Here is a 24,246-nt window from a genome sequence, read left to right on the forward strand (position 1 = left end):
GGGTTAGTTCCCTTTGAACACTGTATATATATCGATTATTTTGTGAATGCATTTTGTCTGTCAAGCAGGTCCTTACCATCAGCACAGTCCCTACCTTGTAAATTATTCTGTCTAAAAGGAGCCTTCATGAAAGCAGTCTGTACCTTTCTGGATGTCATTTGCCTGATATTTAAGTCCTGCCAGGGAGCACTGCTTCCACTTCTCAAGGTAGATGACATCTCTTACAGATTTTTATGTAGATCTGGAGTAGGAGCTACAACCAACTTACGTAATTTTTCAGATATTTGGGGTGCTCCATGTTTTGTGACAGTGGATTTTCAGGGTGGAGTCTCCAGCAGTCATCTTCTGAAGGAACCTGCTGGGTTTTGAGTGTAGTGTTTACAAGAATGAGGAAATTATATTTTCTGTACATTTTTAGGTGCATCAAAACACTGCTAAGAGCACCACCAGCTGGTGCTGGTGGACAAGCACAGGGCATGGCAGGGTACCACCAACCTCAGCTTCTCACCAATCCATGAAGTGTCTATTGCCACAACATTGCTGTATTATCCATATTAAGACATGGAAACTTCATTTCAGCCTTCTCTCAAGCAAAGAAGGCATCTGATATCCTATTTCCATCTAGTCAGATGCAGCTGGTGGCTCAGCCCCTGTGGGAATGTTTCTTTCACAAGCTCTATTAGGCTGCTTTCCTTGTGGCTCACTTTGTCCCCACCAGTCTTTCCAAGTATAAGCTGGCTTCAAACGCAATAAGTGCATTACAGTTGCACAGACTTTTATCCCCCAAAAGCTCCCGGGTTTCCCAGGCACCTGCTGTAATTCAATCTGTCTTGGTGGCAACCACAACTGTCGTGAACAAAATGTTATTTGGCAGGAAAGGGCAAACAGGTGCCCTATAGTATGAAGAAGCACGTGTTACTGCCTTCTTGTAGCTGTCTCCGCCTGAATAAATCCATGCTCCATGAAGCATAAGGCTGGAATCAGACTGCTGTTGTGGAACAGTAAGGCATAGGCATTCAGACAGTATTAACGAGGCTAGACAGTAAATTTGGGAAATAACAACAAGGAGATATGATATCTGTTTTGTAGCTTTGGCTGGCAAAGAAGCCTGCACGTCCTCACCTTGAGTGATGGAAAAGCCACAGGGAATGTGAAAAAACATTCATGTATGTGGTAGGGCAACACTGCAAGAGACTTAGAACTGGATCCTCTACTTCATTACAAGGCAATGAACCTCTTTCAGCACTGAGTTCACACTGAGATTTTGGCTCTGGTTACTGTATTGGCAACAGAGTTCTGCACAAGCTACAGGTGCCTCCAGGGAAATATCAGGAAGGCCCCCAAATGTATGAGTTAGAGTTATCCAGATGGGGTATAGCACAGGCTGTATAAGCATCTCATGATCAAGGCAGGAGATAATGATTCATATCTTGGATCTATTCCTAGAATTATTGTGGGAAAGCTCAATAGCATGGTCCTATGACCCACAAAGCTCTGGAGAGGTGTTAAAACAAAGATCAGGAAATTTCATGGGAGCAGAAAAAAAATCAAGTTGCTTTTGCAGGAAAGCACCTGTGAAAACAGCCAGGACTTCAAAGTAAGATTTGTCCCCGTTAATGCTCCTACCTTGTAAACATCTTAAAAGAGATATTTAGCACCCTGACCTTAAAACACAGCATGCGTTTCAGCAGAGGCAATTCTGAGATTTCAGGAACAGACTACCCCTGTGCTACCTTGGTATACAAGATACTAAGTGATAGGAAGCATTCTGGTGCTCAGGAGAAATATGTGTTTGCAAAACAAACTGCCATGAGGATGTAAAATGAACATAGTTGTGGAAAAGTTAAAACACGGCTAAGATGAACATCTTAGATTGTGAGTTATACACATATATATATATATGCTATATTCACAATCTCAAATAAATGGGAAGTTGGAACAAAAAAGCCATTGGAAAAGTTTAAAGTAATTCCTGCAAGTTCATGTAAGTAATCATATAGTCACTACTATATTGTAAATTTTAGACCCTGTGGATGTGGTCCCATGATGGATTAGCTCTAAGAACATAGCCCAGAAGGAATAATCTGCATGTGCAGAGAGGAACATTAAAGTCTGTACTCCAAAATTTAGCAGAGATGGTCATTTACTAGCCGAAAACGTTTTCTCCTAAAAGATCTAGTTTATTTGTAGCAGAATAGATTTCACTATAAAATAATACCACAATTTCAGTGCTCTCCACTACACAAAATTCGTTACGCTGTAATCTGTCCTACAGTTATTGAAATATGGATATTTCTATGGGTAGGTAATAATGGCATGGTTAGTAGTTTCTGACAGGTAAAGAAACTTTATGTAAAGAAAGTAGTAACTAGCAAGGTAACATTGTCATAAAATTGCTCTCAATTAAGGTTTCTTCAAACTATAGGGACAAGCAGCTCTGAGGAACTGATACACCACCAATGTTACTAACTCCAGTGCTGGAACTCCCCACAAGCAGCAGGCATGGATGTAGTTGTCGCACTGATCTGGCTAATGAGCCTGCTTTGAAGTGCTGTTCTGTGGAGGAGAGGTGCACAGACAGCCACTGCTGACAGCCTGGAAACTCAGGGGCAAACTCAAGGACTGCCTGCAACCAGATGGTGGTTCTGTCCTGAACCCATTTCACAGGTTGCTGGTGTGTGTACATGAGTAAAAGCTGGTGTTTCTTAGCAAAGGCCAGTACTTGACACCCTTTTTTAGGTTTACTAACCCACAATCATTGTCTAACTTTTACTGAGAATTAGATACCAAATGAAGAATTTATAATGCCTACAGTACCATTACTCAGCTTCTCTCCGGCTGTTTTTGAAGCGCTGGTATGAGAGCAGAGCCTCTTGCAGCAGCAATGCTTCTTGCTGTGTTTTGCAGGCTGGCTCCAAACTCATTACTGCCAGGCACCTGTGCTCTGGGGCACAGGGCCAGCCAACTTGGGATCAGGCACTGCTCTATCCCTACAGATTGGGATTAACGTCCCTGGCCATGAGATCACGTACTCTATACGTATCAAGTATTCAGGACAACATTCCCAGCTAGGGCTATCCTAGCTCTAGTCCATACCGAGTTTTTGCTGCTCCCTTTAGGATGTTGTGCAGTCACTAATCTTGCCCCACACAAGTTTTCTAAAAAATTGGGATTTTTCAGAGATACCTGACTGCCTTGCAAGTTTGTAATGTGAGGCACTAGGGCAGCACGGTGGACAGGGAGGTCTTACAACTAGTTTGGGACCCAGGGCAGAAACCCTTCAGTTGAAGGAAGAGGAATTCCTTGCAATGCCCCTTCTTGGAGCTCACAGCTCCACAGGTGCTCAGGGCATCCCCCTGCTTGCCAATCCCAGCTCTGAAGTGGGGAATTAGGACAGAAGTCATCCAGCTTATACCAGGCCAAGTGAAGGACAGGGAGGGTATGAGACAGAGGAACAGCTTTTGTAGAGAAAGGATAAACAGTTGGAGACAAGTTCATATTTATTTCCTACTTTGATGTAGATTTCTGTCAAAACAAGATCAGATGTGCTAGGACTCATCATCAAGACTGTAGAAATGTGAGCATGGTTCATTAATTGATGAATTGATTGATGAAAAATTAATACAGTCACGAGTAGGGCAAATTGAAACTAGGGTGAATCAACTCATCTGCTAGAGTATATTGCGAAGTATAGCTGGTAATGCTAAAACATCAGCATATGTCAGATATTAGCTAATCATATGGCATATGTTATGATTGTAAGAAATTCTTGGTACATGAACTCAACTTCTTTTAGAGAAAGATTTTTTAAAAAAAAGAGAATATTTTTTCTCTTTTTATTTTTTTAGCTCTGCTGCTTGTCTGACATAACATTTGCAGTCATCTTTTTATCTTTTACCATCAGAACTTAAAATATGGATTTTATGGACCTTGGGAATCCTGCTGCTGACCACTAGTACTAGGAGATCTGGCTTTTAGTCCCTAAAACTATGGACTGGTAGCTGCCAAACTTGGTATATTCTAACTACAGGGATCACAGAGTAGAAATGAAATTGCTGTTTTCTTTTGAAGGAACCTGGATATTGGATATTTTCTCAAGATGTATTTTCTGTCAACAGCTTACAAATGTTTTGTGAGAACTGAGCTATGCGATACACAGCATGTCATCTTGGAAAATGCATACAGAGCATTATTGAGTTCCTACACAGAACATGGCAGTCAGAAGCTGCTCAATTTTTAGGTAACAAATAGATGGATAAAGGTGTTATGGGTACACAAAGAAACCTTGGTTTCATGCAAAATGTGCACTGGAATCCAGGCTACCATTTTCCATTTTGTCTGGCCTTCCACCCCAGTCACAGACAGCACCTTTTTCATCTCCTGTGCACCTGTGTGCAGTGTTAAAAGACCAACCAGTTCTTGTGTTTTTGTAGTATTTGTGCTTATTCAGCAGAATTTCTGGCCCAGCAGGAAATAACAAAAACATCACTCTCTAAGTAGTCTGTTCATGGAAGACCTGTACCCACTTTTTCACTTTAATAGCTCAGTTCTCCATGAGCAAAACCAAATATTTTTTTCCAGTGTTTGTGTCTGTAGTATGAGACCGTTTCAAGGGTGGTACGAGAAGTTCCAGGAACTTCTGAGCTTTCTTGGGTTTCCTCATTTGCCATAGGAAAGAGTATCTTGCTTAGTGAGATTCAAGATCTTATGACGGAATTGCAGCTAGTGGAAATCAAATGCAGACTCCTACTTAACACTGCCATGTTTGTATAATTCTTATCAAAATAAGAAAGAGTTAAAGACTTAAATGGCTGAAGGAATTTGGAGTAATATTAGTTGTCACATCTCTTTTCTTTTGGATAAAGAGGAAAGAGATGCATTTCATCTGACCTGGTTCCTCAGTCAGTTGAAAGTCACCAAGAGAAGCATGGGCTAATATTGCTTTCACTGCAAATGCTTATAGTTTGATAGCAATGTGTCCATTCCTTTACACTCCAAAGGCAGAAATAAAATGAATTTATGTTCACCTTTGAAAATATCAAAAGCCAAGTTGTAATTCTGTTAATACATCACAAATAAAGCAATAAATATTCTGTCACAAACTGCTAACTTTGAAATTTTGCCTCGAACACTGGCATGTTTCTCAAGATGCAAACATAACCTAGAATTTTTTTGAGAGAAATTTTGATTATCTTTGACTGCAACTCTATATTATATTCTTACTTTGACATAAATGGGTATTGCAGGAGTTCTTTTATGAAATAATACAGCATTTCTCTCAAGAAATGAGATGAGAATCTGGGGCAGTCTGTCAAAATAACAGTTATTTGAGCACTCAGTACCTCATAGTTACAACTTGATTTCTCAGTCAGAGCTCTACTACAGTTATGTTTCTGAGTACAGGAAAATATTGTTGCATCTCAGCAGCTGGCTAAACAAATTATTGCTAAATACAGACTCCATTATCTTTTGATCAAAATAAGTGGAAACAGTCTGTGACCTAGACTGACCCATCTAGATTTCATCCCAGCCTATCTTTGTTCCAGTCCTATCTAGTCAGCTAGAGAGGGAGCTTCGGTGTGTCCCAGAGCCACCCTGCCCTCTGCACCATCGTACCTAGCTGGGTTCGTTGCTGTGGTCCCCTGGGCTGGCAGCAGGCCATTCTCACAGCTTCCCAGTTATGGGTTTGGCAGCCAAGTGTTACTGATGGCCTCTGGTACATGGTTCTAGGTGGGACACATGGCAGCAGACAGCTCTGCCCTCAACATTTGGAGTTCAGCAGAACAATGTGGAAATGGAATAACTTTTACTATTTGTTTTTATTTAATATTTTGATAGGTCAGATATTCACAGTAGGGTTCCCAGGCTTGAATGCATGTTGGAAGTGAAGAAGAAAAAGAGCTGGGGCTGATACTTCCTGTGCTCATGCTTGCTGTTCTATCAGTATTGCATGTGCTGATGTTTTTGGCTTTAGAGGTCACTCCAGAAGTACTTCACAATCATATTTGGAGACATTTACCATTTTGGTTCACCAAGAGAGATTCCAGAAACATAGAGATTATCTAATTTCTCTATCAGTGTAAACAAACAAAACTACCAGCTGCATCTCTTGCACTGCACAAAGGTTCACAATGACCTTTCCAGTTTGATGTAGACAAGCTCAGTAGCTGCCATGGGCAGCAGTGTCCAACCTGCAGCTCCTGAACCACTCCCCAGTCATGCACCAGTCATGTAGCTCACATGTTATGACCATATTTTGTGACTTCTTGAAAGGCTGTCCTCTCCTAGGATTAATGCAATGCAATCCAGAGCATGGGATCCCTGGCAGACAGTGAGGCTGGAGGGGCTTCTGAAGCAGGTCTTGCTGGTTCACCACAGTCACCAGCAGGTCAGGGCAGTGCTATCCCCCAATGATAGCACTGTCACAGCTCACCTGGGGGTAGCCCTCACAGCCCCTCCTCTTCCCTTTGCTTTTCCAACATGTATGGTGTGTTGCGTGACAATGCAATTTTGGAAGTTGATTTATGATCAGGAGGTTTGGTTTCTCTGGCACAGTGTTTAAGAAATTAAGGTTTTGTTGGAGAGGGAATTGTTTTGTTTGCAGCCGTCATTGGAGGTTAGTGCTTTGTCTGTCCAGACTTACTTTCTGAGGGGAGTTTTTGATGCAAGTTAATTTTAGGAAACTAAATATGATTATATTTTTCACACTACTGTTAAATGTTTGGGGTTTACCTAGCACTGAAGAATGGTTGTTAATAGCACGGTTCTGGATAAGATATAAATATGGCTATGAGAATTGGTTTCAAACTGATGCTTGAAATTGTTGCTTGAAAACTTGTGATATTACTACACAAGAGTTTTATGAATTTCTAAAATCTCTGTGTATTAACCACATCAGTCTAAGCAACTAAAGAAAAATAGTTCCAAATTAAGAAAATTTAGAACTTAATCTCTAATAGTTTTAGTTTTTCAGTTTCTTTCAAGGATATAAAATTATATTAAATCTCATGAAATTGAATTTCCAAAAACTACTTTTTGTCATCCTTGTTGTTCTATGGCATGTTTTTATCACAAACAGATTATTTAGATAGATATTTAATAAAGTATAAGTAGAAAATACTTCTTTGTATGCAACTTTAACAAATAGGGTTATAGGATTTTTAATACTGCTATTTTGTTAATTTCTTTGGTATTTAGATTTAATTTAATATTAATATTAATTTATCTTTCATTTCATTAGAAAGGCTAAAGCTTTGTAAGGAGGGAAATTCCTGTATGTGTGAGAGTATGTATGTGTGCTTCAGGCTGCCAAGTGTCCTTGGAATGTTCCTTAACACATTTTGCTGATCCTGTAAGTTCTGTGCGGCATCTGCCTAATTGGAATAAGGTCTCATTATCAATACTTTCCACCTAATTACACAGATTCCTTCACTGGACGCAGTGTCATGTTGTTGTTGCTAAATATAATCACTAATAGGAAAGACCAGTCAGTATGATAAATAAAAACTGATTAGCGAAGTTAGATAATAGCATCTTTTTAAATGCACATGTTCACAATGTTGTGGCTATTAGGTCATGGGGTTTATGCTCATTTCAATGGCCCCTTAAAGAGCATTTTTGTAAATTTGAAAAGACCGTCTCCTGAAACAGTGGATTGATTCAGTATGTTAGCAGGTCAGAGTTCTACCTTTTTGCACCTCTAACAAACTCCCTCAGAGAACTGTAGCCTTGACTTCGAGACTTTTTGAGGCAGGTCAATAGTTTCTGCATTTGCAACAGGTGGGAAAACACCCAAGTATCAAAGTGAAAGTAAACTGAATTTACAGGAAAATGTACTTATGGGATTTGATTTAAAACAAACAAACAAAAAACCCAAACAACGACAACAAAAAGGTTGGTTTAGTCCTGGTATGAAATGATCTGTTTTTATAATAAGGGGGGATTTTTATGATTATTTAAGTAATATTTCCCAGGGGAAAAAAATAAATTTGTGATATAAGAATGTTCTAATGTAATCTTAGTGTAAGAGATTTTGAAAGCATTAAAAAATCCCTGAGATTTGCAGCTAATTGAACACTACAATTACCATTTAAAAAAATGTAAGTATTTCATGGCATCTCTATCAGTTTTCAGGAGTCACTTCATGCAGAATTAATAAGAAGAGATGCAACTCTATTTTTACTTATAGGGAATTTGGCCCATTTCTCTTAATGCCAGTACGTTCCTTATAATTACATACACCCTAGAAAATGCCTACCCTTGAGAATAACCTGACTATAGCTGGAGTCTGCATATTTTCTCTTTTTTCTTTTTTCCTTTATGTTTTTATGCTAGCCTTTAAAATATATGCATGACAGAGGGCACCTCAAGAACTGATTGTGCCTTCTGAGCACAAAATGAAAAACATAACTTAGTTTAAAAAGTCAACATACAGTACAATAGACAATACTTCACCAAATAACTTTCTTTTCTAGTCCAAACTCCTAGGATGACTGTTAGTAACCTTGCTACATTATTTGACTATCTCTCAAATTCAAGGATTATTGAGCTAATATATTGTAAGGGTTTCATCACTGCCATCACACTCTGCCAGGTTAGTGCTCGTGCTCCAAAGAGCAATAACAGTGAGTGTTAAAAATCTGTTGTAAATTTTCGGAAGGGACATAGAATTTTTCTGAGGAAATATAAAAGTGCATCTGTCCATACAACACACATATAGTTAGTAGCATAATGTCTTATAAAAAAGAACATATTTACAACTACCAGAGGCACAATAACAATGCCTACTTCAACATACTCTCGGTATCATTACAGTCTAGACAGAGCTGGAGGTGGTTTTTTGCTTGGTTTTTTTTGTTGGTCAGTTGGGTTTTTTTAAAAAAAAATTTTAAAAAGGCAGTTCTGCTAACACCACATAAATGGTTTGCAGTGCAAGTTTGTGATTCAAAAGATTTGCCAGTCAAGTGAGAAAACCTGAAGAAATAGAATCAAAACATCTTCTGTGGTCATGTTGAATGCTTGCATTCTTAAGTGGTAAGAGCAACCTATATTTAAAAAATGCATTTTTAATTTATTGTTCATTCAATTGTTTTGTTTGTTTTCTGGACTTGGTGGTTTGTTTGGCTTGGTTTTTGGTTGTAGGGGATTTTGTTTGGTTGGTTGGGTTTTTTGAGTTTTTTACCTAAAGGAATGTAGGAAATCTTAAAATTTTGTTTGTTCCGATCAGAATTCATTTCCTTTAAAACATTTTTTCAGATCTTCCTTCAAGCAAAACATACATACTGTTACCTTCTATGAGCTCTCCGGTGTGATGCTGCCAAGAGCCTGAGTATGCTAACATGCTTGTTTGAAAACTAGAAGAGACGTGAGAAGGTCTTTGTGTGACAGCTGAAATTCAGGAGTTATGAATCTATTTTCAGGGATGTTTTTGTCTGGTCCTTGCAAGATATTTGTGCCACCCCACGCATCTCAATAAGTAATTCCTAAACTATGCCTATAGTGAATGCTGAATTACTAAATTCTGAATTTCTAAATGCTGAATTACTAAGACTCTTTGGAGAATGGCTGCCACTACCATACTTCAGGACTCAGGGATGGAAAATTGTTGATTTTCTTTTTGAGCCAAGTGTTTGCAGATTCAATTGTGATGACCAAAGTGATAATTGATGATATGGAAGTGAAACAAGGACAGGAAGAGAGAAATGCTAGTAAGAACAGACATTTGGTTAGTTGTGGAAGTGGCATCCTTGGCATGGAGCTGGAGGGTTGAAATGGACCAGGGGATGCAGAGAAGTATCTCTCTCTTCTCATCTTAACACTTTCCAGAGTTAAAAATCTTCGTGTTTTAAAATTTAGCTCTAACTCATATTTTCATTAATTACTGAGGAAGAAAAGATTTTAAAAACTAACGCTGGAAAAAAGTACCAGTGGGCAGAGCAGATGCTGTGATCCTTTTCCTTTGCTCTTAAACAGGCTGCTTTTAATGGCCATCAGGATAGAGCAGAGCTTCTTTCAGTGACAGATTTGGCTGCCACATGAAGTATGTTGCACTTTTCTTTGTATACTAGGAGGCCAGTTAAGTTCCCAAAATCACACTACAAATCTCCAAAATATATTTTCATTTACAAGTTAGGCTAATTAATACAATACTGTTTCATGAATATTCATCAGCTCTGAGGCATGGAAGATAGATATCTATAAACCTGGAGCAATGTATGTTATTAAAGAGCCAATTCTACTTTACTTGTGGTTTCCCTGCCCAAGAGACCCAGGTCTTTTTCTTTTCTGGGAATGAGATAACTCAAATGACAAGGTAAAGTAGAATTAAAGGTCTGAATGTCCAGGAATTTCATTTTTATCTTCAAAATCAGTTTTGCACTGTATCTGTCTGGTCTATATACATATATATAAATTAATATAAATAGGAGAAAAATTATCTACTAGTTATTTGGTTTGATTTTTTCACCCCATTTTCTTTATTTCTAAAATACAGCTAATAAAAGTCACATTACGCATTGCAACCCTGAGCTGATAAACAAAAAGCTGCTGCTGAGTCTGTAAAACTAGCTTTCAGAATATTCTATGACAGCTTCTCTAGATTATTTATTTTCCCTTTTCAGGTGCATCTACTATGTCTTAAGCTGTGTCACTAGGAGGTTTTACAAAGCTAAAGTTAATTAAGAGGCACATAGAACTGTGATACTGGTGTAAAACCCAGAAAACTGGAAAGATAACAACTGACTCGTCAGCTACACTGTCAGGAATGGCAATTTTTAGAGGATTGTGAATCAATTTAAGACACAGATGGGTAAGATTTTTCAAGAAAAAAGGGTTTAAAAGCGACAAAATCCAAAAGACCTAACCTGAATAGAAATGCTTTCGCTGCTGAAGGGGTTACTGCACTTGTCTTTGGTCTGAGGTTTAAGCAGCCTCACAGAGTTTTGGAATCCTGGTGTTACTGTGTTAGTGGAAAAAGACACACATAGGAAAAAAAATTAAAAAAGGAAAGAAGAAAAAGCAAAAATGACTGAAAGCAAAGTTGAAACAGAAAAGTAAATAGTCTAGATTCACTATCCAAACTGAGTCAGGTGCAAGGAGGAAATGCTGCAAACACAGGAGGAAAAAAACCCCCTCATTCTGTTTTTCTTTGACAGTGTGCCTTTAATATAAATCAAAACTATCTCAGTTCTATACTGAGTGTTTTCTAAAATGCTTCACTAAAGCTATGACAAATTCTAATAAATTCTAGTATAAGGTAAGGACTGCAGAATCTACTGCAGAGAAGTTATGGATGGTTTATATTTCCATAACTAATTCCTTCCTCAGATCAGGTTGTCCAAAGCCCCGGGTCAGATGGGGCTTTGAGCAACCTGATTGAGTGAAAGATGCCCCAGCCTATGGCAGGGGGGTTGGAGAAGATCTTTAGAGGTCTCTTCTAACCCAGACCATTCTGTGATTCTACTCTTAACACTGCCTTGTTGATTCAGCTGATGGTATTTGGGTTATGGGAAAAACATGAAAATCTGTATTTGCAGACAGATGGATGTATAAGATCTCTCTTGAACACTCTACCTTGCCGCAGGCCAGATATTCACAAATGCCAGAACAGAACCTGTGACAACTCTAAACTCCAACTATGAGGTTTGCAATGTGCTGGGAAATACTTTACTTCACACAACCACTAAGGGAATTATTAGATGGAATAAATCTGTATCACATGGACATAAGGACAAAATAGGTTGAAATTTGTTTCTTCCATTTTATGGATTTTTAAGCACTGTTCTCCTTAGCTGGTGGATAGCAGGACTTCAGAAAAAACTCTATACCCTAACTGTTCCCTGAACCGTGGTTATAATGTTGGTTTCTGCTACGGTCTGTGCAAAACCACTGTCCTCAGACAAGCATAGGAAAAATTTTGTTAGTCAGTCTTTCCCTAATTGGGCAGATTGGTCACAGTATTGGTGACAGACTCAGAGGTAGTGTGAAGATACCTAGCACATGGTGTATATATAAGCAATAAAGGATGTAAAAGGTCTACCCTTCCTTTCTTTACCACCTCTCCTGCTCTTTTTTTTACATACATTTTTAAATTTTCAGGGTCTGCATCTGGACTCCTCATTGCAGTGGCTCAGGATGAAGCCTTGAGGGTTTGAGTTGGTGACAGCCTTTTTGCACTTCTAGTGCAGTAGAAAGGGGACTGGTCACTCCTGTGAGGGACACAGCCTTTATTGGCAAAAAAACCCTGTTGGTTGCATTTTCAGTAGGAAGAGAAAATTTCAGTGTTCCTAGGAATTAAACCTTATGACTGTGTCTGTCTGAATATATAAAAGAAGACATTTGGCAATTTTACTGGAATCATAAACTATGTATATAACATTGATAACACTAATTGTTACTTGAGGGATTTATTAGCCAAAGTAGTTTTCTTGAGCATCCAGGATTCAAAACTCACTGACAAATTCTGCTCGCACATAAACCTCAGGGGTTATGAAATCTTATTAATTGGGAAAGTGTAAGACACAGTTAAGCCATGAACATAACGAAAATGTTTCTAGTAATACACTCCTGGGATACAGATCTGTGCATTTCAATGACTGAAAACTTTGTCTAGCAATTCCAGTTCTGTGAGCAATTACTATTAAATTCATACCACTGAACTTCCTCAATCAACAAATACAAGTGTGATGAGATATGGGACAAACGAGTATATTAAAGATCAAGAGAAGATGTATAATTTTTAAAATTACTCTGAATTTGAGAGAGACAGCAAGTGGAAAAGCTATTCCGTATGTCAAGACTCAAGACATGCCCCATTTTTCCAGCAGCTTAATGATTTAGCTCCATAAGGTTTCAAACATTCAAGTGAACACCTGCCAATGTGCAGGTGTGATATTCTGCTATTTTGCAGTATACACTGTGATTCCCAGGTATAGCAATGCTGGCAGCCTTTAAATGTGATTGTGAGCTCCTCTCCACTTGTGACCAATGAGGTCTGTGTGGTCACAGTGAGGCACTGCATGTCTTGGCAGGTCTGCTGCTGGCATCCTTCACACCTGGATTATTTTAGATTGACTGGATTGAATGTGTTATTTTCCATTTGTTAACACATGGGGACTTGCAACTCTGACAACTGAGAAAAATACACTCATTTTTGTGATGATTACTCTTGTTTTCCCTGAGGTAATCTGAAAACACACTCTCTTATCTTTACCTCCTCTCTTTGCACCTGCATGGTCCTAAAATGGGTAGCAATTGCAGTACTAATTGGATGATGCTTTCTTTGGCAGCAAGAGAACACTAGTATTTTCTATTACAGTAAATTCCAGATGTGAAAATAAAGATAACCCATAGCCTTTTAGTAGCATAGAATAAAACAGAACTATAGCAAAATAGACTTTTTTTTTTTTTACTTCAATCAGAAAAATTATTTCACAGCTGTTTCTGACTTGAAACCCATTGGGATCCTAAGAGTATAGTGGTACATTGAACTATCTTAGAGAGCTCATGCAGCATCAACTGAAATACACAACCAAAAGTGAGTATTACACATATGTCTTCAGGTGACAACCAAAAGTGAGTATTACACATATGTCTTCAGGTGTCCCAGTACTCAAGGTTCATGAGTAACAATAAGAAATGCCTGATAACAGTTAATTGTTTATTTGATCTGGCACAGCAGAGAGGATGCAACTGACTTAGGAAATTAAAATTAAATTATAAAAAATGAATCCACGTGTAAATCAATATTGCGTTTTTTACTTCATATTTCTACCATTCTCTTTCATATCCTTAAAGGCCACTTCCCAATGAGGTCATTATTAAACTTTTTTAAATAGGTCTTTGAATTATTCCCTTGGTTTATTTTGTGTGGATCCTGTAACTCCTGTATATGCCTTCATCATCCCAGGGATTGGCCAGCACAGGGAAAGATCCAGCCCTGACCTGAATGGAGAAAGTGGCCACAGGACAGTATCAGGGATGCAGGAGTCTCTGTATTGCAATTGTATTAATTGCAAAAATGAGGATTTCCATCCCACTAGCCCTGCAATAGGTTGGTTCCTGGACTTTACTCTGCTTTTTTGAGGTAACACTTTCAATCTTAATTTAGTGTTCTTGAAAGATGGTCTGGGACACTTACAGGACCCACTGCAGTGATGGAACTGAAAGTGCACTTTTAAGTTGCTGATCACTAAGTGGCTTGGGCTATGATTTCAGCACGGAAGCTTTCCTTTCTACATTGTAGCATAACAGTTATGAACGTTAGAGATATTCAAGTTAGTTCCTCTGATAACAAGAGGGAAAAAAAGGCTTAATGTGAGTCCCATGATAGAATTTTCTTTATTTTCCTTTGGTCCATGAGAGCTTTAATTTGCTAGCTCTTATCTCATGCTGAAAGATTCCTCTTTTCTGCAGGCTCTGGGTTAGGGGAGGATGACAGTTCTGAGGGAGTTGCCTGCAGGCATCATTTCTCAGAAGTTCCCGTGGTTGCAGTTTTACCTGTTGTTTCAATGCCTAGCACCAGGAGTTAAAAGAAACCCATTCCTCTCTGAAGGTCAAAGAAATCTTCTCTGCAGGTTTTAGTTTGCTTCTGTCTTCAAAATGCAAAACAGAAGCCTCCGTGCATGCTGGAGTCCCCTGGCACAATTTCCTGCCTGGCAAAGTCTTGCAGGCTTCCTGTTTGACTTTCTCTGTAAAATCATGAGCCTCTGCAGCCTCAGGATGGCTGCCCTGTCACACTGGCAGGATTGTTTCTGCTGCAGTCTCCATGGTTTTCACTGGTTCTGCTGCTTTTCAGATGCTTTTAAGATTTGCCCTTGATGCGTTGTTGAGAGGCGTGTGCAGCTCATCTGAAGTCATTAAGCGAGAGAGAGAGCACTGAGCATAAGCAGTGGAGAACCAAGTTCCTGAGCCCAGATTTTCTAGGTCTGTGAAAACTTACTTTTGTTTTTGAAAATAAAAGAATAATTTTGCTTCATACTGCCCCTTTCTTGTCCATTTGAGTGGTTGGCTCTTTGTGTGCAAGGCTTCTTAGGGAAAGTGCTACTATGGCTGTTCTAAAGGGGGTTTAAGAGTCTTTACTGGTCAGAAGAAAACTCACTCAGAATGTATCTCCCCCACCTTGTCATCTCACAAGGCAGAAGAGCTCTTAGTTCTCTCTGGTGCCAGCAATCACACTTCTTCTTTCTTAGTACCTGTAGGGCTTTCTTTTCATTACAAATTTTATTCTTGCCTCCTTGTTGTCCCTTCCCAGGATTTTGACTGCACTTCACATGTCCAGAGCACCTTGAAACTAATGAACTCACCACGAAGACTTTTACTGATATTTTTCAGAATTGTTAGTGACAGACCTGGGGATATGGTGTAAGAATTCAGTCTGATATTTTTATATTGCTCTTTAGGATAATCACAAGCATCATAAACTACTGCAGCTGGTTTGGAGGCATTCATGAGAAAACGAAGCCTTTACTCTGGTCCTATTAGAAATTTTTCAAAAGCTATTTGACACTGGTGGTCCTCTGTTACCAGTAAGAGTTTTTTGCAGTGCAATATGTTACTCTTCCTCCATTCTCTGTTTGTCAAACCTATCTAGTTTTTGGTTTGCCCTATGTGTCTGTACCAAACAGCTGTATTGACCAAGGGTCAGTGTCTCACACTGAACTTCAGTATATTGATTTCAGGAGATTGGCTTGGACTTCCTGATGGTTTAAAACAATATTTTTTTTTGTTAGCATTCATTTTCCATCATAAACTAAAGTTACCCATGCAATCCATTCCTTTGGCCAAGGTCTAATCAAGACACTTATACCACCTTTGATCTTAATACATCTAATACATCTCGTATTAGACATTATTGTCAGACAGCATCCCAGTGCGTGACTCCCTTTACCTTGACAGTGGATTTCCCAAGGCTAACCTGAATGATTCATTTTTCTGGTTACTTCTGAAGGAACCATAAATATCAAGGCCTGATCTTTTCCTTCTTGTTTGCAACTAGCTCTGATGTATTTACTGATTATCATCATATCCCTCTCCATCTTTCTCCTCTGTACCCCCAACAGCTATGTTTGTCCACCCTGTTGTTTTACAGAGTTCATACAGTTGACTGTGACTAATTTTTCAGCCATATACTATCACATTACAGCATTAAATGTACATCAAATATTTTTAAAGGAATTTTCTGTGGGTATAGTATTACAAGAGGAGAAAGGAGACATTCTGTTCAAAAACAGCATTAACCACCTGTGAAAGGAAAATTCATCAAAGCACATGGGGTTAAGGGTAAATCTGAGACTATGTGAACCAACACCTACTTCTTTCCAATGCACGTGGGGTCAGCAGCTCAGGTAACCCTGGTACAGAAAGTTGCTCTTTGTACTTTTTTTGGGCATCTTCTTTTAGACAACATAACGCAGTCTCTGCAAGATAGAGTCTGAAAGCAGGCACTGAACCCATAAATAGGATCTTTGCAGCAGTGTTCAATGGTTGAGTATTTTAAGCAGAAGACAACAAGTACAACTGATGGGATTTGGTTGCTTCATATGTCTGTGTTTTTGTGGGCCGGGAAAGCACAACTGCTTGTGCTCTGTAGCTCCTCCTGTGCCCTCACCTTGTCATGTGAATTTGACTTCATGCATGCTGACTACTCCTGATGTTTTTGCATTTTGCTAGTTACAACCACCACATCTTTGTTTAATTGTGCTTGTCAGCTTTCACAAATACATTCAGCCATCTGTGGTTGTAGACCCAATAGATGCCTTTTCTTCACATGTTATCGTCAACATTACTATGACTAATCTTTAGCACTGGTTCCTGCATCATTCTAAATAAACAAATGGGAGTAGCTGTAGCTTGCAGCTATCAAAATTCTTTCATGGTTTATTTAATAAGAAGTGATATGTTCTTACTGATTACTCTCTTTTTCAGAGGAGTACTGGAAAATCCCCATTACATTAATGGGTTGTACAGATCCCACTGTGATCTGATGCAAAATTAACACAGGCAGTTTGTAATTGCTTTCATTGCTATGGCAGAACAAGAGATACATCTTTAATAAACTGTTAAATGATGTAGTTTAAACCTATGCTTATGTTAATTCATTGTGATCAGGGAAAATCACACTCTTCAGTTCAGTTGAAAGAATACACTGGGTCTAGGAAAATGGAATAGATTTGGAAGTTGTTTTAGTTAATGATGTTTGTTGATTCAGCTAGGACTTTTCTACAGGAAAATTCATCCTGATTGGCACTCAAATAGGGAAGAACTCTGAAAGTGTTTTAATTTTATGAGGTACTTTTGGCCTTGTATTTAAAATTATTACTTCTTTTGTAGGCCAAAGTATTTTACACATACACACAAACCCAGCTATTTACTTACAGAAGTAGAATATATGTAATACATATATCAAGACAAAAACACTATAACATTTAAGTCATTCTATGCTTTAAAACCTCACGTGACCAAAATTTATCTGTTCATGATGAAATGACTTCAAGTCCAAAAATTAGGAGAATGCCAAGAAATATATTTTTATTGCTCATCACAGAAAATATGCCCTCACATTGCAGAGAGCCATTATAGGACTTGATTAATATTTAGAAAAAACTTTTTTTTTTTTTAAAAAAGCAATCTTAGAATAATCTTGATTTTAGAATACACATTTTCCCCTAGATACCTAAATAAGCCAGAAATCTGCAATCTCCTCTTTGGCAGATGCGATCTCTTTGAGGACTTATCAGTGATCTAGTTTAACATGTTACATTTTGGTCTATGTTCAGAAACAGGAAGGTTTCTGAGTTCAATCCACCTTTAATATAATTTCATCTCGAGGAGGTGGAGGCCCAGCTTTGTGCAGTAACAGCCCCAGGAGGCACTGAAAGAGCAATAAGAGCAGTAATAGCTCAGAGCATGAGGGAAGATGATACACACCTTCATGGCTGAGGACCACTGCTTGGTAGTGTATCTGTAGGATCTCGTCCCCCATGGCTTGATGGATGTTAAGGGAGAGACAAACCCTGAAGTTTCAGATGCCTCCTTAAATGTGCAGATGCCTGCCAACCAGAGATTCCTCACAGTCCTTTCTGCCCATCTAATCCACCTGAGCTGCACTCAGTTTTAATGATAATTCTTTATAAGAACAGATTGATTAAAACATGTTCAAGAATTTTTTTATGTGATTCAGACAACATGAATACACTGAATCAGAGAGACTAAACATTGATATAAAGTGAGAAATAAGATCAAGACAAGATAATTATACCAGAACATTTGTACCAAGAAGGAAAAGAGACTGCATTTATACAAAGCCCCTGACTTGCAAGGTCAGAATTACCTAAAGTGAACTACCTTTTTGTAACAATTTATGCCAAAAGCAAGGAAACCAGCATGTAGAGGTGTTTGCTGGGGATATTTCATATTGCCACCATATGTCACAGTCACAGCACTGACAAGGAAAGACAGAAATACCACTTTAGGCCACAAGAGATGTAGGGTTTTCCAGATATGCAAAGAGAGGTTCATCTGAAAATCCTGATGTGTTTTGTAGCCCAAAAGTAGAAACGTGCTAGCAGGTTGTTGCCTTGTCTCCCTCTCAGGCATTTGTGATGCAACCTCTTTTTGTTTCTATTACTTTGTCCTTCTGCGAACTGTGAGTAAAGTCTCTTGTGTGTGAGCCGGGTCGTGGCTGTTTTATCTGAGGATGTCATTAAGTGATACTCCCGTGATAATCTGATTTCTCTCTTCTTTGGCAAGGGTAGATGGTAGAGATTGTGCGAGTCAAGGGTGGAGGAGGCGACAGATTCTCTTCCATGGCCCAAAAGCAAGCACGGTACAAACTTCATGGCACAGAGTTTCTAGTTCAGGAAGAATCCTGAATAACAACCATTGCATAACTGGCAACTAGTGTAGTCATTCCAGGTCTGATGTTATGTATCAATACTTTTGGTAATCTTAGAGGATTTGTGTATCAGGATTTTACATCAACATACCAAATAGAAAATCCCTTAGAGGACAAATAATTTGATATTATAACAAAAAAAATGGCAGAAACTAAATAATGAAAATTTCTTAGTAATTAAAAAAAACCAAAATCATCTATATTCCATAAAATGATACTGTAGAACTTTTAAAACACAGGTTGCATGCTTTTCCAATGGTGAAGTATGACCTTCAGAGTCTACATGACAGTGGGAGCAATTTGATTTCCATCAAAGTGAAGAGCAGGCACATCTAATGGCCTTAAACAATGTTTGGATGCAAGCAGCACTGTCTCGGTTGTTTCTGAATTAAGTTTGTACGTATTAACTGACTTTTAGGAATTGATGTCCAGCAAGCTGATAGCTCTGGTGTTACTCTTTGCATGTCAGCTAAAAAGGAAGCAGGGTTTCATTCCAGTAGCCCATGAAAAGTGGTGCTGAATTGTGCTACCTACTGTACTTTAAGTACTTCTTGCTCTTGCATTGACATCTAATTTAAAGAATCCAGTGGTTGCACACACCTGCAGTAGGAAAGGCTAAATGCTGACTCAGTGTTACAGTAACTGTAGGATTCACAGCATTTGAATGAAGCCAGGTCTATAATACACACCTGTATACCTGGTTCACAGCATATTGAACTGTTGGAGTGTAATCACTCTGCATTTCAGCCCATCTCGAACCAAAGATGACAAAGTTTCCCGTTACATGGTCACAGCACACTGCACCAGGTGCTTCTTTAATTGGTTTGCCTGGTGCATAAGCCAAGAGGTTGCAAAGCACTGCTTTTACCTCATGCCAATCTATATTACCCTGGACCTGAGAGAGTTGCCTTCAGTGCAATCCCAGAGGGGTTGTGCCTGAGAGATGTCAGAGCATCTTCAGATCATGAGAGGGAGTTGCAAGAATAGGGTGTACCCTGAATAACTTTCTTCTAAGTTGGTAGTAACTTTGGCAGCACTAACTCAGATAATCTGGTAGTATTCAGGTGCACAATCTTACTTTTGGTCTGTGTTGAGGGATATGAGAGATTTTTTCAGAGTTGGACTCCATGAGGCTGTTTTACTGCCAAAAGCTAAAGGCTACATTTGCAGTGGATTTGTGAAGAAACATAAACTTTGGAATAAGTTTGGAATTGGAATTTGATGGATCGGTCATTGTAATGCTTTTTATCTTTAATATCTGGATTAAATTTAAGTTGACAGTTTGGTTTCAAAATATTAAGAGTCTTTTTTAGAGGGAAACTCCCACTGTTTTCAGTCTTTCGCATTTACTCAGCTTCCTAAAATTTGACCCCTTTCATGTGGGAGCCTGACACTTGGCTCTCAGCTTTCCAGTGTCAGTCTGCATTTCATTAGCACATAAAAAAAATCTTTTTAGCATTTCTTCCACTGAGATCTAATACCTTTTTTCGAAACTCATAGGCAGATTTAATGTCCAGATTGGATGTGGTTATAGCTGTTGCCTACTTTTCATCTGTTTAAAAGCAAATAAAAATCAACGTTTCCAAATTTTTGTTTATGGTAATAGCAGATCTTCTTCTAGCAGTGTTATAATCATTGTAGACTATTGATTTTCTCACAACAGGGAAGTAGTAACTTAGTAAGCAACATTAAGCATTACAAAGTAATGCAAATGGGTGCATGATAAGCTTTTTAATCTTTCTCCTTGGCACAAAGAATACATTTTTCCAGTGTGCAAGGCCTCAGGAACAAGCTCTGTTACCTACCACCTTTCTTATGAAAGATATATAACTCCAAACCATATGCAACACTAATTCTCCTGCTGAGGATGGACACCATTTTCTGCCTTCTCACAGTGACAATACGAAGTTCATTTCAAAGTTTGAGTGTTGCTCTTTCAGCACATCAGACCTCAGTCTTTGGCAAAGGTGTTTCTCTGCCAAAGCATCCTGTGGTGTTCTTACCCAGATATCCCTCCATAGCCATGACATAGCAGCACTTGGCAAATCCACTTCCCTCCTTTCCTTAACTTTACTTTCCCTCAGACAGTCCCAATGAAGACAAACTATTCATGTCACCATTATGAAAACATTCTGCAAAATGTTCTCTTTTCTTTAATGAGTGAAAAAAATTAATTATTTCCTCTTCATCAAGCAATGTATGTGCTGCCTTAAATCATGCTTCAATAGATTTCTGAATGGCATGAGTAATTAACAGCCCCTTTATAGAAGCTTTGTAATAACCAGTAACATCAAAGGGTAGGAATAAACCAGAAAATAAACCAATAATTAAACCAATAAATCTTTTCAACATAAGTGGATTAAAAGCTCCTTTGAAAATAAGCATGTGCACTAGCCAACATCTAAATGATGGACTTTGTCCAAGAAACTGATATGATGCTGAACAGAAGATGCAACAAATGTCCATCACACAAAGGGATTAGTCTTGGTGGTTTGTGTGATAAGAAATACATACTCTGCCTGGCAAACATTCAGTAGTAAAATGGCCTTGTGATTTGAAGCCATGCTGGTCAGGCTTTTACATCAGTGAGTAGTACAGTTCTGCAGAGCAGAATAGTGGCTGCTGAAGACCTGACATTGTTATTATATGCATTTTTCATTATTTTATTTGGATTCATCTGAACTGGTCTGGTGTGGTGAATCTCTGTTGCTGATGGGAGTCCTGTGGATGCACTGCTGTGGGATATCTTCCAGCTGTGGGAAGCAAACATAAGGGCAGCAGGGACCACAACCAGGTTCAATTCAAACCTGAGGTAAAGCAAGAACATAGAGATGCTCTTCAGTGACAAAGAAGGATAGGGAAAAATGCTCTTGAATATTTTCTGTTCTTGGGATGTCTTACTCTGCATCACACTTTCTCATTGTGGGGTTATAGCTGCAACCTCAGTTACCTGTATTGATTGGGCCACATACAGGTTAAATACAAGTTTTTATACTTAGATGCCGTCAGGACTGTGCTCAGTGTAAATTATTCTACTGCCATGTGGGATACGGGGATTATCTCGTGGGCCACTGTCAACTCCTGGTGGAGGGTGCAGTTGTGCCCTGGGCAGAGGCATGGCCAGTCACCACTGCACTGCACAGGGGCAGTCTGAGACTTGCTGCAGATGCTGCATCTATAGGCACAGTGAATTTCCTGTAATTTTCCACGATAGAGCTGAAAGCCTGTCAAGAACTATCATAGATATATCTGTATTCTGTAAAAATCTGAAACAATGTCGCAGGACTTTATTTTGATATACTTGATTTTGACAGCGCAAACTTTATGGTTCTTTAAAAAGGATATTATAGTATTGATATTACAAAGTTGACATTGTATATAAAGGTAAAACTATATGGGTTATAGAAGACTCGAATGACTGGATAAATACCGCTAAGTGCCGCTTAGAGAATGAAATGTAAAGCTGGAGTACACCCACACACAAATAAAAGTACTATCTGCTGGGAGTTCTCTACTGTGTTTAGCAGAGAGCTATAAATGCACATTTGAACAGTGATTTGTATCACTACCTTATCTTATGTTTAGATCTTTGAATTTACAGATATCAGAGCCTTACATCTCAGTTTACTCTTGAATACTTGAATACATTCAAAAACATTCCTTATAGCCTTGGGCAAAAAATGAAATTGAAAATCTTCAGCTAACTTTCCTAGGATAGCCCACCAAGATTATGGAGTTTTGGGTCCATGAATGACCATAGCTATGATTTCAAAATAAAAACAACAGTGCCAGTTTACTAGGCTCCCCACATGGAGTATGATTGCAGCCAAAGGTGTTATTTTGGTATATTTAGTTAAAAGAAATCTAGATAAATTCAGTATAATAAATGAGCCATTTCAATTTCAGGACAGAATTTTGCCAATAAATAAGCCACTTAGCATGTACCCTAGCCAGCTTGTCGTTGTGAGTCATGTATCACAGAGATACTCAAAAGAGATTCTTTGGTTTCTTTATGAGCCAAATGCACTTCCCAATCCTTCCTGCAGCAAATCTAGAGCTTGTAGGCTTTGAGAAGCAATTTTAGGATGGTCCCAAGGAGTCCAGATGAAAATAAATCCATCTGAAAACAATAAGTGAGGTTGCTCAGTAATGTTTTACACTGTGTAAAACTGTGTATATCTTTTATGCTCCATCAGTGAAAATTTGCAGACAGTTCCTGCAGTGTATTCTCTACAAGCAGTTTGGTGCTTGCTGCTTCTGTTTGCTACTTCTCTGGTTTTAATGTTTCTGCACCTTTTATGAAAGTTCACAGAATTTCAATATCAAGCACAACAAAGCAACTATTTAAAGTGTAGATTTTCCTTCACTGTCTTCTTTCAAAGTGTGGCCAAATATCAAGATGAGTTTGCAGTTCTAAGTTTTATTCTTTCAGTCTAAACTTTCTTAAAATGTACATACTTACACTGACACTTGTCTTACAAAGTTTGCCTTTGATCAGCCAGTGCTAATATACAGAGTATGACACAAGTTATCATAATTTTATTCAGCAACTAGAAATGGCAGTTTAGGAGAGAAAATAGGAAGATTTATGCTTGGTAAAAATATACACCTTGTATTACTGTATTGTGCATTTCATAAAGTAGGAATACTTGGGAGAAAAAGAATGAAGAAAAATGTTCTTGACTACCTGAAAGAAGGTAGCAGATCAATATGTATCACCTCTAAAATAAAAATGTCCTAATATGAATCTGTTCTTTTTTATCTGTATTCATGGTTTTCTGGCAGAAAGCTCAACTGTTTAGTCCTAGTTTTGGTGATCACATGTATGTGGGGCCAGTGTAAGAAATAATATAGGTGATGATCGGGCATTTATGGATATATCGAATTATTAGAAAATATTAGGGAAAAAATGCTTTTAAAAATATGAAATCATGAGTGGTTGTCACAGAAATTTATTTATGCTAAATTAAACTTTTCTAAAGCTTTCAGATTAGAACAAGGATATCATTCATAATCCTTCCTTTGAACATTTAAACTTCCTGAAAAGTCTAAAATGTATGACATAGATGACGAAAAACGACAAAAAAAAGGCAGCATCCTCTTGTTGAATTTCTCAAAGTGACTATGAAAATTTATTAGACCGATTGGAAGCCATGACAAGGAAGTGGCTGGGGATAAAATCTCCTTTCAGTCATTCTTCAGAAGCCACAAGATGGATGGTGAGTTGCGGCTCAGGAGAGGCTCTCAGCTCTGGAAGCAGGGTGATGAGCCAAGGCCAGTTTGGGCTCGCTCGTGGGTGCAGAGCAGAAACCTTTATTAAGTGCTCAGGGAAGATTTTTGGTGGTCTTGGCAGG

The 24,246-nt window shown here is 38.5% G+C and overlaps 1 long non-coding RNA gene across 1 annotated transcript in view; it reads left to right on the forward strand.

Moving 5' to 3' along the window:
* LOC116789826 overlaps window positions 1-24,246 on the forward strand; it is a 220,180-nt gene that overhangs the window by 134,344 nt on the left and 61,590 nt on the right. The window lies entirely within an intron of this gene.

This window comes from Chiroxiphia lanceolata, chromosome 7 (assembly GCF_009829145.1).
Source record: "Chiroxiphia lanceolata isolate bChiLan1 chromosome 7, bChiLan1.pri, whole genome shotgun sequence".
In the NCBI taxonomy this organism is placed as follows: domain Eukaryota; kingdom Metazoa; phylum Chordata; class Aves; order Passeriformes; family Pipridae; genus Chiroxiphia; species Chiroxiphia lanceolata.